The following is a 13703-nucleotide window of genomic DNA, read 5'->3' as shown; positions in this document are numbered from 1 at the left end:
ATTCTGCTTAAATGAAGTTTTAGAATAGGCGAAACTGACCGGTGGTGGAAAAGAAACAGAATCGAGGAAAAGAACAGAAAAAAGGCCCGGGAGTCGGGGTGCGGAGAAGGTGGGAACTGACTGGAAAACGGCATGAGTTCTCCCATATGAAAGATACTCTACCAGGAACCTGGAGTCAGGAGAATCTCCCAGAGGTGGCGTGCAAGTTCTGTGAGTATCTATTTGTGTCCGGGTAGAGTTTACACACCACACAGTGCTTCTCACACGACCCCAGTACTCCATGCTTTCAAAGTATCTCATTAATTTTACTAATTTTTTTTTTTTTTTTTGAGACAGAGTCTCACTGTTGCCCAGGTTGAAGTGCAGTAGCTCGATCCTGGCTCACTGCAACCTCTGCCTCCCAGGTTCAAACGATTCTCCCGCCTCAGCCTCCCGAGTAGCTGGGATTACAGGCACACGCCACCACGCCCGGCTAAATTTTGTATTTTTAGTAGAGATGGGGTTTCACCATATTGGTCAGGCTGGTCTCAAACTCCTGACCTTGTGATCTGCCTGTCTCGGCCTCCCAAAGTGCTGGGATTACAGACATGAGCTATCGCGCCAGGCCAATTTTACTATAATTTGGTTGTCAGCATTATTCTCAAGCTTTTAAATTTTATTAAAATGTCCAAAATAGAGTAGGGGTGAGGGTTGTTCCTCTTCCCCGTACATTAAATCTCTTCCTATTTCAAACAGTTTAATCTTTTTTCAATTCTAGACTATAATACTTCTAAGAATTAGTTCCTATATATACATGTTTTAATTAGAGTCAGTAAAAAACCTAAGGATAGGCCAGGCACGGTGCCTCACCACCTGTAATCCCAGCACTTTGGGAGGACGAGGCGGGCAGATCACCTGAGGTCAGGAGTTCAAGACCACCCTAACCAACATGGTGAAACCCTGTCTCTACTAAAAATACAAAAAGTAGCTGGGTGTGGTGGCGTGTGCCTGTAATCCCAGCTGTTCAGGAGGCTGAAGCAGAAGAGTCGCTTGAACCCGGGAGGCAGAGGTTGCAGTGAGCTGAGATCGCACTGCCGCACTCCAGTCTGGGCAACAGTGCGAGACTCCGTCTCAAAAAACAAAACAAACAAACAAAAAAAAAAAACAAAAAAACCCAGAAACCTAAGGATATAATTTCTTTCTGGTAATTTTACTGATGCTTTTATGCAAATGTCCCAAATAGACAAATGATTCCATAATGCTCCCTTCTTAAGAGTTAATCTGATGTCACTGTTGAAAGTATAAAAGAAATACAAATGAAACTTTAATTAGAATGAGTAACAGGTTTTCAATTTATTGACATTATGCAACAAACTAAAACAGACATTATGTAGCAAACTAAAACATCAAGGCTTACCATGATTTAAAGTTTTAAAAGCATTAAAGAAATATAATCCAAACAAACTTACTTACAGAACTAAAAATGTTACTCCATGGAAATGAACTCATCCACACACGGGCCTCCACAGGCTCCACAGGAGAGGAGGCCACCAAAGCATCATGATGCCATGTGGCTTCTTCCGAGCTCTCAGCTGACGCATTCACAACCTTGTATGTGTGCAACCCCGGTAACCTAAAGCCCAACTCTTGTGTCACAGAGTTTCTCCCAATGAAAGCTTTTGTATGCCAGTTTCTTCTTTTCTTTTCTTTTTTTTTTTTTTTTTTTTGAGACGGAGTCTCGCTGTCACCCAGGCTGGAGTACAGTGGCCGGATCTCAGCTCACTGCAAGCTCTGTCTCCCAGGTTTATGCCATTCTCCTGCCTCAGCCTCCCGAGTAGCTGGGACTACAGGCGCCCGCCACCTCACCCGGCTAGTTTTTTTTGTATTTTTAGTAGAGACGGGGTTTCACCGTGTTAGCCAGGATGGTCTCGATCTCCTGACCTCGTGATCCGCCCGTCTCGGCCTCCCAAAGTGCTGGGATTACAGGCTTGAGCCACCGCGCCCGGCCCTTTTCTTTTTTTTTTTAAAAATAGAGACGGGGTTTCGCCATGTTGCCAGGCTGGTCTTGAACTCCTGGTCTCAAGTGATCCACCTGCCTTGGCCTCCCAAAGTGGTGGGGTTACAGGTGTGAGCCAGTGCACCTGGCCTTACATGCCAGCTTTTGAAAAATATAAAATTAAAAATAAGAAAGTAGGGCCAGGTGCGGTGGCTCACACCTGTAATCCCTGCACTTTGGGAGGCAGAGGTGGGCGGATCACAAGGTCAGGAAATCAAGATCATCCTGGCTAACACGGTGAAACCTCGTCTCTACTAAAAATAAAAAAAATTAGCCGGGCGTGATGGCGGGCGCCTGTAGTCCCAGCTACTCGGGAGGCTGAGGCAGAATGGCGTGAACCCGGGAGGCGGAGCTTGCAGTAAGCCAAGATCACTGCCACCGCACTCCAGCCTGGGCGACAGTGAGGCACTGTCTCAAAAATAAATAAATAAGAAAGTAGAATACAGATGTTAAAATTCAAGTTAAACTTCACTAGAATCTACAGCTACATAATATATATGAAGTAGTCATTGGATAAAGGCAAAAATTAAAAAGATAAAAAGTATGAGTTGGTAACAGGAGTTACTACTGTGGCCACTGAAAAGAAAAACCCGAAGGGAAAAAAGCACTTGTACTATGGCGGCTTTTCATCCACCCAACACCTCCTGCCCCTGGGTTTAACGAATGCTCCATAGGTGAGCCCCTAGTAGGTGGTAGGAACTGCTAGGCTCGGCCGGGCGCGGTGGCTCAAGCCTGTCATCCCAGCACTTTGGGAGGCCGAGACGGGCGGATCACGAGGTCAGGAGATCGAGACCATCCTGGCTAACACGGTGAAACCCCGTCTCTACTAAGAAATACAAAAAACTAGCCGGGCGAGGTGGCGGGCGCCTGTAGTCCCAGCTACTCGGGAGGCTGAGGCTGGAGAATGGCGTGAACCCGGGAGGCGGAGCTTGCAGTGAGCTGAGATCCGGCCACTGCACTCCAGCCTGGGTGACAGAGTGAGACTCCGTCTCAAAAAAAAAAAAAAAAAAAAAAAAGAAAAGGAACTGCTAGGCTCTAGTGATTTAAAAAGGCAGTCTCTGTCGAAGTCAAACTCTTAGGGGCAGAAATAGAACACAGCACATAAGGTCTAGGATAAGGATGCAACAACAAAATGACTGGGATCGATGAACCAATAATGGGGATGGGGGTATCCGGTGTCCAGTCTGAGAGAACAGCCTCTCCCAGGGCGCAGGAGAGAGAAAGCACAGTGAGGAGGAACTGCGCCCACAGACAGAGGTGTGTACGGACAGGCAGGGGACAGATCACAAAGGCCATGGCACATCATGCTAAGACCTGTAAGCCAGAAATGAGGCTCCTGCATGCTTTTGACCAGGACCATTCCAGTGACACAAGGGAACTGATGTTAGAGGCTAAGAGGGGGCCAGTGAGACCAGAGGGGGTTATGGAGGCAGACCCAGGCCAGGGAGACCAAAAAGGGTTACCAGAAGGCAGACCCAGGCCAGGAGACTAGAATGTTAATGAGGCTAGACCTAAGTCAAGGTCAGAGTTGGGCACATCAGTGTTATTTCTAAAAAGCGTTAAGGTACCAATGCTTCTGAACTATTCAATTAGAAGATAAAATGGAGCAGCTATGAAGTTGTTTCTTGTAGACGTTAAACACTGACATCAGCTGACTTGCATTCTAATACAGATTTCTGATCAGAAGCAAAGTGGAGTTAGGCCAGGCTGGGGCCATGCTGGTTCCCTGAAGACTATTCTAATCTACATCCTGCTTCCCTGGCATACTGCCTCCAATCTAAGCCTGCGTCCAGAGAAGTGTGCCATACATGTGACCACCACGGCAAGTGTGGTAGGGAAAGAAACGGGGGAGAAAGGGGAAGTGGGAGGAGAAAGGAAGGAGAGGAAGAAAGGAAAGTAGGGGGGAAAGAAAGGAGATTCTGAGGGAACACTGAATCGGGGCTGTAACGGTGTCACTGGAGACAAATCTAAAGATATTTAGGACTTGTTCATAAACCAGCTGGAGGGGATAAAAAAGGGCATCTCTATGGCAGGCCTGGGCCTCTGGCTGGAGGGAATTAGAAGGGAAGGACAGAGCAGGTCAGGGTTGGTGTCTTGGTCTGTTTTGTGTTCCTGTAACAGAATGCCACAGGGTAGGTAATTTATAAAGAAAAGGGCCGGGCGCGGTGGCTCAAGCCTGTCATCCCAGCACTTTGGGAGGCCGAGACGGGCGGATCACGAGGTCAGGAGATCGAGACCATCCTGGCTAACACGGTAAAACCCCGCCTCTACTAAAAAATACAAAAAACTAGCCGGGCGAGGTGGCGGGCGCCTGTAGTCCCAGCTACTCGGGAGGCTGAGGCAGGAGAATGGCGTAAACCCAAGAGGCGGAGCTTGCAGTGAGCTGAGATCCGGCCACTGCACTCCAGCCTGGGTGACAGAGCGAGACTCCGCCTCAAAAAAAAAAAAAAAAAGAAAAAGAAAAGAAGGGTATTTCTTACAGTTCTGGAGGCTGAAAGTCCAACAGCAAGAGCCTGCATCTGCTGAGGGCCTTCCTGCTGGGACAACCCATTGTGGAAGGCAGAAGAGGGAAGGGTGACAGAGCCAGGGAACAAGCCAGCAAGAGGAGCCCCACACCGGCCTTTACAAAAGCACTCTCAGGTGACAAGGATATTACCTCACCGTAATGGCAGTGGCAGAGCCCTCGCGACCTACCCATGTCCCAAAACTGCTGCACTGGGGATTAAGTTTCCGAGATGCAAACTTTGGGGGAAACACTGGAACCATGGCAGGCAGGAAGAGAGAAACCCGCCTTTGCACACACTGAGCTACTGGGAACTTTCACTGGAAGCTGAAGGTCTGGTTGAGCCTTTAGGTTTTTTGGATTCATCATTGAGACTGGCAAAACCACAGCTGAAAAGGTTATGAATTATAAAGCAAAAAGAAAGAAAAAGGAGAGAAGTCTGAGGAATAACATCATCAAAAGTGCAGAAACGCAGAGGAAAAACTGAAAACAGATATTCAGAGAAGAGGAAAACCAGCAGTGCCAGAACTGGCGGAGGCAGCGCAGATCCCAGCCGGCCGGCACACCCAGGCTGCAGAAGCCACCAACCGGGGGAGGTGCCTTGCAGCCATATTTATTTCAAACAAAACCCAAAAAAACCTTTCCCGGGGATTCCTCTGTGTAGGAAAACCACAAAAACGAACAAGAGGTAAGAAACATAACCGAGAGTATCCAATGAACCTGGCCAACATGAGGTCATCTGGATGCAGACATCCATGAAGTAGAACGTAGGGTCCAGAAGTGAACCCAAATAGATGTGGGAGTATACGACAGAGACAGCTCAGATCTCGGAGAGCAGAGACTATTTAACAGATGGCACTGGGACAAATGGGCTGTCATCTGGAAAATATAAAACTAACTTTGTACCTTATACCAAATCAATTCCAGATGGATCCGTTTGGTATAAAAAGAGAATGACACAAGTTCCATAGGCGACACTGCAGGGGACTGTCTTTAGAATGTACGGGGTGTCATGTGTATTATGCACGCACAATACATGCATATGTATAATATGTATGATGAGAAACGCATTACACATTATGCATTATGACACAAAAGCCAGAAGCCATACCAAAAAGGACTGATAAATATACCACTTAAAAAAAAAAGAAGAGAAAACAACTGCATGGCAAAGTCAAAAGACAAGATTAAAAACCCAAAAAACAAATACATGCAATTCCTACTAAAGACGATTTCCTTGAAACTTACGGAGTTTCTAAAAACTAACAACCCAGCCAGGCGTGGTGGCTCACACCTGTAATCCCAGTACTTTGGGAGGCCGAGGTGGGTGGATCCCTTGAGGTCAGGAGCTTGAGACCAGTCTGGTCAACATGGTGAAACCCCATCTCTACTAAAAATACACACACACACACACACACAAAAATTAGCCAGGCTCAGTGGCACAAAGCTATAATACCACCTACTTGGGTGGCTGAGGCAGGAGAATTGCTTAAACCCAGGAGGCAAAGGTTGCAGTGAACCGAGATCACACCAGTGCACTCCAGCCTGGGTGATAAGAGTGCGACTCCATCTCAAATAAAGTAAAAATTAAAAAAAGAAAAGACCAACAACCCAACAGAGGTGAGCAAAGGAGATAAACAGCTCACCAAAAACCAATGAAATAGTTTACTTGAAACAATATTCAACCTCACTCCTAAGATAAAACTACACCACACCAGGGTAAGTCTCCACCTAACAGAATGGCCGCGACCAGCAAGTGGCTAACTCACTGGGCTCATTAAAGGTTAGGGAAACAGGCCTTGTACATGGCTGTGGGAATTCTAAAAGCAGATCCTGGCAACAGGTAAAATAAATGCAAAAGCACAGACCATTTGGTCGAACTCCACCTGTGGATGTCTACTCCACAGGCAGAGTTACCTGACTGCGAAAGGTGCCATCTGTCGTCTGTAACATGTGGGGGATATGTACGTAACATGTAAATGACACTGAACTGGTTGGTAATATGATGGAACAAAATGTTATCAATAGGGCCTGATTAAATAACACATTCGTGCCATGAACAAGCTCTTTATGGACTGACAGAGAAGCCTCACCTGGAAAGACTGCCAAGAGAAGACCAGGAGGCACCTGTGTGTGCAGTGGGACATCAGGTATCTACTTGTAAATACATATGGTTTCTCTGGAAGGTTCTACGAGGAAGTGTGCTATCTGCAAAGAGGGGAACTGGATGGCTGGGAAGAGGGTAAGAAACATGTTTTTTACACGTGAAATAAAAGTTATCAACACCCAGGGAAAGGAGAACCTTGCCTGACCCTTAAAACATCCTGGGTGCCCTTCCCTGCCATCTGTGGGAGAAGGGACTTTCCATGCAGCTGCCTCTGGCACTTTTCCACTTCTTACCTCTGGTTACATTACCTATTTAAAATTTTTCTTCACTGAAGAGATTGCTGAATACTCCTCCATAAAAATTGTTTTTGTTAAAGAGGTTCAAGGCAAAAGGCAGGTCACAGGAGGCTGAGGAATAACTGAAGGTGAGGAACTAGAGACAGCAGAATTGACTTCACGAAGCGTGGCTGTTACAGCATGATGAACAGCGTGTATGTAAGATCCTACGTGTATCTAAGCATGTGTATGGGGTCTTGAAAGAACGTGTGAACATATATGTGCAGAAACATGTCTGGAAAGACACACATCAACCTATTCGCGTGGACCAGCGCCAGCCAGCGGGATGGAAGGCCTTTTCTGCTAGCTGCTCAGGGAGGCCTCGGTGGTGAGGCCTCGGTGGTGAAGCCACGAAGAGAACAGGGGCTGGTAGAGATGAGTGGTGTTAGAGGTGGGGTTTTGTTGGCTGGTAGAGGTGAGTGATGTTAAAGGTGGGGTTTTGTTGAAAACAAATCAGAGAACCATTATGGTTCTGTTTATGGGTCGGGTGGGAAAATACTAGAGGTCAAAGTTTGGATTGTAGGAGGGAGACAGAAATCACAACGTTCAAACGCTGACCCACCAGTGACCCTGAGGAAACAGAGGGGTGTGACCAAACCATCAGTGAGGGATCAGCCTTACACAGAAAGGAAACACAGAGAAACTAAGGAGGCATCCAGGCCCAGACAACACATTTCAAGGGCGAGTGATTTTTCTGTGAGCCTGCAAAGCACCTGCCCCACTGGCAAGCTGGGTAGTGAATGGCAGGCGGGGTCCACAGTGCCCCTCTTTGAGGGTGAGCGGCTGGGGCCAGGGCTTTGTGGCCAGCACGTGAAGTCCTGTCCTGCTTAATCATGCCCTGATCAGACATGACACGCAGCTGCTAGAAGAGCAATTATTTGAAAGATACTCTGTCTTGCTTCTGTCTTCTCACTTTAAGTAGCTTCGGGTCTTTTAACCCAGAACAAAACAGAAACTGCTAAGAATTAACCTATTTTGTTAGTTCTGGATGATCTCTTTTTACCTTTGATAGGAAATGTTTCTACAATGTATCAGGTCTCTCTACAATAAAAACACCTACAGAGACTGGAGAAAAAAAAAATTACCTTGCTAAAACTAATTTCTAAACTGCATATGTCAGACTAAAGTCCAAAACCAAAAGCCCTTCAATAATGTACCCTAATAAGGTAACTTGCAGCAACAGTTCTTAAACTAATAAGATAACTACTGTTCCAACTGGCAGTTTTTCAAAAAAAAAAAAAAAAAAAGGAGGATCTTTTTCTAAAATCTAATGCCTCTAAGGTGGGGGGCGGGGGACAACACTAAAGCAGAAATTTTTCCTAGCATAACAAAAATTTCTTTGTCATCAATTCAACAAACAAAAATGCCCCAGCGCAAGTACCTCTTACTATTCTATTCTACCAGCCGGACTCTGGAGTTTTAAGACTCATGTAGATTTGTTGGAAAGGTATGTTAATCCAAAAGGTAAATGAAGTTTTACAGGACTAAAGAGAAAATGGGTAAACTAAAGCCTAAGAAAACGGTACGCTTCACCTGCAGCAACAAGACTAACACAGATGCTTATCTCCAATTATCTTCTCACTTGAACAAACAATACCATCATATTACTCATCATACCCAAATATGACACAGAATTTCCAGTTCCTACAACTATGCTTGGAACACAGTACAAAACAGCAAAACTCAAATGTGTGTTCAACTAAATGAGGCAAAGGTGAACTAGCTCATGTCAAAGTAAATGGCCTTCATTTAATGTGAGGGCAAAGGACAGTAATTACAGTACCACATAATCCAAGCCATTACACAGTAGATGGCAGTGCTACTGCAGCTCCATCATGGCATCAACAAAAACACAACCACCAAGAAAGCAATCAGGACTGCATCCCGGCATGGTCACGCACTGCATAATGATGCTTCCATCACTGACCGCACGGACCGGGGTCCTCTAAGATTCTAACACTGCATTTTTACTGTACCTATTCTGTTTAGATACACGAATACCACTGGGTCACAACTGCCTACAGTATTCAGTATAGCAACACGCTGCACAGGTTTAGAGCCAAGGAGCAATGGGCTCTACACCGTGGCCTGGGGTGCACCGGGTTCTGCCACCTAGGTTTGTGTAAGTGCACTCTGTGGTGCTCACACGACAAGATCAGCTCAGGACGCCTTTCTCAGAACGTATCTGTGTCCTTAAGCAGCACATGACTGTATGTCTCGATTCCGGTATCATGTACTGTACTTTACTATGAAACAGGACAGTGTTTTAGACCTGTAACAGCTGGCCGTAAAAATAAAAAAAATCCACTATGTGTTAGGATGTTATCTCCTGTGATGTAATAAAACAAGCAATGTATACAAAGACAGCCAGAAGACTTAGTTCACAGACAAGTTCACAGACCAGGCAGTTTCCAGCTGCCCAGAACAAGTGTTAAAGATGGAGACAAAACAGTGCTTTTAGGTCACAGCTATTCCTTTACCCATCAGTGACAACAGCTGCTCCAGAGAGTCCGTTCTTATGGAATGCTAGATGACTCTTGGCTGCAACAGGCCCAGAGTTTAGGGCTAAAGGAGAAACCAAAAGAAGCCACTTACACTTTGTCTAATAACCTAAGGATGAACTATCCCACATTTCACCTCTGAACTGCAATGATTTTCAACAGCTTATGAAAAGCAACAAAGCAAAAGCTGTTGCTGATCTTTGGACAGAGATTTTCAGCAGGTTTATTCACAGTATTTGTGTCCATCTGAAGTTTCTACAGTGCTTATTCTCGGGCACTCACAATGCAAGCCACAGAGAGTTCCAGTACTGTTCCACAGCACAGAATCCTAAAGGAAGACCACCATCCCACCACACCCCTGCACCAAAAACTTTAAAAACATCATTTTAATACCCCCTCAAAAAATCAGCCCCATGAAGCAGTTCATTATCCACACCCTGAGGATGCTGAAACACAAAGGGCAGGGCCCTCACAGCTGGAGCTCAGGCGGGGCCCCACCCCTGCCCACCAGGCCCTGCTCCCCCATACCTGTCGCTGACCAAATACACCAGTCTGGAGGCTCTGTACCAACAGCACCGTGTTCCCTGCCACCTCCAACTGCAGCTCCCCAGGCTAGCTGAGGCCACACCTACAACACAGCTCTACACACGGCACCTAGCAATCCACCAGGTCGAACAGGAGCCCTCAGGACAGCCCTGCACAGACACGTGCGCCAGTGGTCCACAGAGGATGCGCTAAGTGTTAGGCATGGTGCATGGGGGGTGAAGACAAAGAGCCTATTAACCATGAAGAAAAAGGTCTACAAGCAAGCATGTGAAGCAACCCCAAGTTCCACTTGCTGAGGAACGCGCAAGCACAGCTTGGCCTCTTCACACAGGGGAACGCCACTCGGCCGTGAAAGAGGAGGAAGTGCTGACACACCCACAGCACGGAGGGGTCCTGAGAGCACAACACCCAGTGAAGGCAGCCAGTAACAAAGAGCCACACAGTGTGTATTCCCCTTACGTCCAACATCCAAAAGACACCCATAGAGACAAAAAGGGGTGGTCAAGGGTTGGGGGGCACAGGGAATGGGGAGTGACTAATAGACACTGGGTTTCTTTTTGGGGTGACAGAAACGTTCAGAGGCAGTGGTCGTGCTTGCACAGCTATATGACTATACTAAAAACCACTGACTTCTACACTTTAAGAGGGTTAAGTGTATATAGTATATGAATTCTCTTTCAATAAGGCTGTTATTTTCAAAACAAGATAAGCATGTGCATATACCACAGCATATTAATTATCACTTACACAAAGAAAAAACTACAAAGGATTTATTTTAACTATTTCCAAAACTATGGTCTTTTATTCACGTAAAACAGACATCAGAAAGTTTAAGCCAACTATCCCCCACAGCTGGCACCCTGGAACAGGCGACTGCAGGAGCAGCAAGCAGCAGCATTACCGGCCACCAGGCAGAGTACAACTAATTCAGCCTACCATCAGTGTGGCTACTGGGAGTATTTTTCTTTCTGAAAGTAAAATACAGGTATGTCTACTTTACACTCCCCACACTTTTACACCTCTGTAAGTCCTCAGAACAGTAAGAATTTTTAAATAAAAATACAGGGTTTGGACAAGGAATTGCAAATAATGACTTTCTGATAATACAGTTAAAATAAACTTAAAAAATTTTTTTTTGAGACAGGGTCTCACTCTGTCACCCAGGTTGGAGTGCAGTGGCACGATCATACCTCACCTACAGCCTCGACCTCCTGGGATCAGGCAATCCTCCCACCTCGGCCTCCCAAGTAGCAGGGACTACAAGTGTGCGCCACAACTCCTGGCTAATTTTTGTATTTGTTGTAGAGACAGGGTTTCGCTGCGTTGCCCAGGCTGGTGTTGTTGAACTCCTGCGCTCAAGCGATCTGCCCACCTTGGCCTCCCAAACTTCTGGGACTACAGGCGTAAGTCACCTCGCCAGGCCAAGAAATAAAAATTCAAATTGGATAAAGAATTTTAAAAGCAATTGACATTTGTATCTCTAAAAGAAAAATACAAAGTCTCTAAATTGGAAGAGTTCAACACAAAATACAACAGCTTACAAAAGAATGCAGACAGCTTTAACGGGGCTGCATTTTCAGGATTACCCCAAATGTCAGATTTAGAAACTAAGAACGCAAAATACTTAAATGCTAGATTTCATCTAAGTTGACTGCTCCAAGCAACAAAGGGTTCATCAGCATCAGTATTAGCTTTGAGGCAGCAACAGAAACGAAAGTTAAATGAATGGGGCTGAAATTAGCTTAGCAGTGACACTGGGGATGTAGGGAAAACTAGAAACCATGAGTGTTTTGAAATACGGAAATGACAACCCAAGGTTACTCCTTATAATAATCCTCTCGTTAAGGGTCACAGAATTTTCCAGTTTTCCAAAGATGAAACTAAAAAATTGCCAGCTCCAAGTAACTATTCAAAAACCAATTTAGAACACATAAACGTTCATGGCCAAGATGTAAATAATTCCATCTATAAAATACGCCTTACTTTAAGTTAGCATACCTCTGTAAAAATGAATGTTAAAAGCCAGAGAGGCCATAAATACGGAGAAAGCAGCATTTACTGCACCTCTGCTGGAAGCTCACGTTACCTATGTAATCCTCAAAACAAGCCTGTGAGGTAGGTTACATCCCTTCCACCGCAACAGGGACACCCTGAGAGGCAGAAGGATCCTGGCCAAGGTTGCACGGCTGGTAAATTCAGTGCCCGTGGCCTTGGGGTTGGTGGGAGGGGGGTGTGCAGGGGTGAGCTGAGAGGAATAGATTAGCCCCTTCATCTCATCAAAGGGATTTCTGCTTGACAGAAAGTCTCTCCTACAAAAGATATTTTCGTTCTAGATTTAGCTCACTGCCCAACCAAAGTAATAATCACCACTGTCTGCATAAAGTGATGCACCCGTGCTCACACAGTAAGAATCCCCTTAAAGAGCTGACGTTACTGTAGCAACAGCCATAGAAATTATTAGTGGGTGGACTCTACACAAAGGAGTAACAGCACATGAAAACTGACCATAAATGAGTGGGATTCCATGAATAGGCGACAATTTGCCGGCATGTCAAGGCTTACACAGATTACTAGAAACAACTACATTTCCTAGGACCCTCTGCGCAGCACACAGCCTGGAATCTAGGGTGAGAGCTGAACTTAAAAACTATAGTCTTGGAGATAAATGTCACACACAAAAAAATCAACTAAAAAAACCAACGTATGTATCACAACTACTTCTTAGAGGAAGACATTAAAAAGGAAAAGCCACAATCTAGGATTGAAAGCTTTAAACACACACACACACACACACACACACAAACCTAGCAAACCAGACGGTGTTCTCAGCCACTCATAAAAGGAAAGTCTTATCAAAGTTTTAACTTCAAAGAGCTTAAAGACACTGCAAAGAGGCACTCAGCAGGACTGGTCCTGACTGCAACCTATTCCCTCCCCCCAAAAAAAAATCAGTTTGTAATCTAAATACACATCACACCAGGTCAAAGTAATCTCTTCCGGCAGCAAAATTTTGGCACTGGATTGCAGGGGGCTGTTAAAAATAGCTTGAGCCCCAAACACTTTGCGTTTTCAGTTCTGAAACACTTAAGACAAAAGTTCACATCGCTAAGTGGATGGCCAGGATGCCCTTCCGGTTCAATTTGGAGACCGGAGATCTTTAACTTAACCTGACGTTCCTTAAGGCACCGGTGTCCTCCCACTCAAAGTCGGCCTGGGTTTTGTTTCTAAGGGTCGCCAACAGGTTTCACGGGCATTTAAAGCTCTAAGAGTCTTTTTCTGTCCTTTACAGGTAGCCTGGCTCTTAAAAACGATCACACACAACGCTCACAGGCATGTGCACATTCATACACACACGTGTGCACACATACATGCCCACATGCGACACACGCGTACATCATACAGCATGCACGTGTCCATAAATGAGCTCACACGGACAGCCACGTCCCGCGCCCAGACCCCCAGCGACACAGGCCCCAAGCGGGGCCCCGAACACCTGTGTGGAGGGAGCGGCTCAGCGCCTTGCAATGTTCACCTCACCGGCGGCTTCTGGCATGGCCACGGCTCCTTCCCTTTCTGGTAATAAATCCCAGATTTGGGGAAACCAAGGCGCCGCAATCTGTTATCTGTCACCCAAGGGCCCCATTAAGGGGACAAAGGCCCTATCGCGTTTGCAGCC

At 45.9% G+C, this 13703-nt stretch overlaps 1 protein-coding gene and 1 long non-coding RNA gene across 3 annotated transcripts in view; one reads left to right on the top strand and one right to left on the bottom strand.

The window, feature by feature from the left end:
- The window catches only part of ZCCHC14 (zinc finger CCHC-type containing 14), a 90593-nt gene that overhangs the window by 75792 nt on the left and 1098 nt on the right, over positions 1-13703 (bottom strand). The window lies entirely within an intron of this gene.
- On the top strand, positions 9949-13410 carry LOC116271260. The gene is made up of 3 exons (XR_004179705.1): positions 9949-10469; positions 10846-11012; positions 13317-13410. It is a non-coding gene; the product is annotated as an uncharacterized LOC116271260 (long non-coding RNA).

This window comes from Papio anubis, chromosome 18, assembly GCF_008728515.1.
Source record: "Papio anubis isolate 15944 chromosome 18, Panubis1.0, whole genome shotgun sequence".
Lineage (NCBI taxonomy): Eukaryota > Metazoa > Chordata > Mammalia > Primates > Cercopithecidae > Papio > Papio anubis.
Note: the sequence above shows the minus strand (reverse complement) of the source record. Positions and strands in the feature narration are given on the sequence as shown.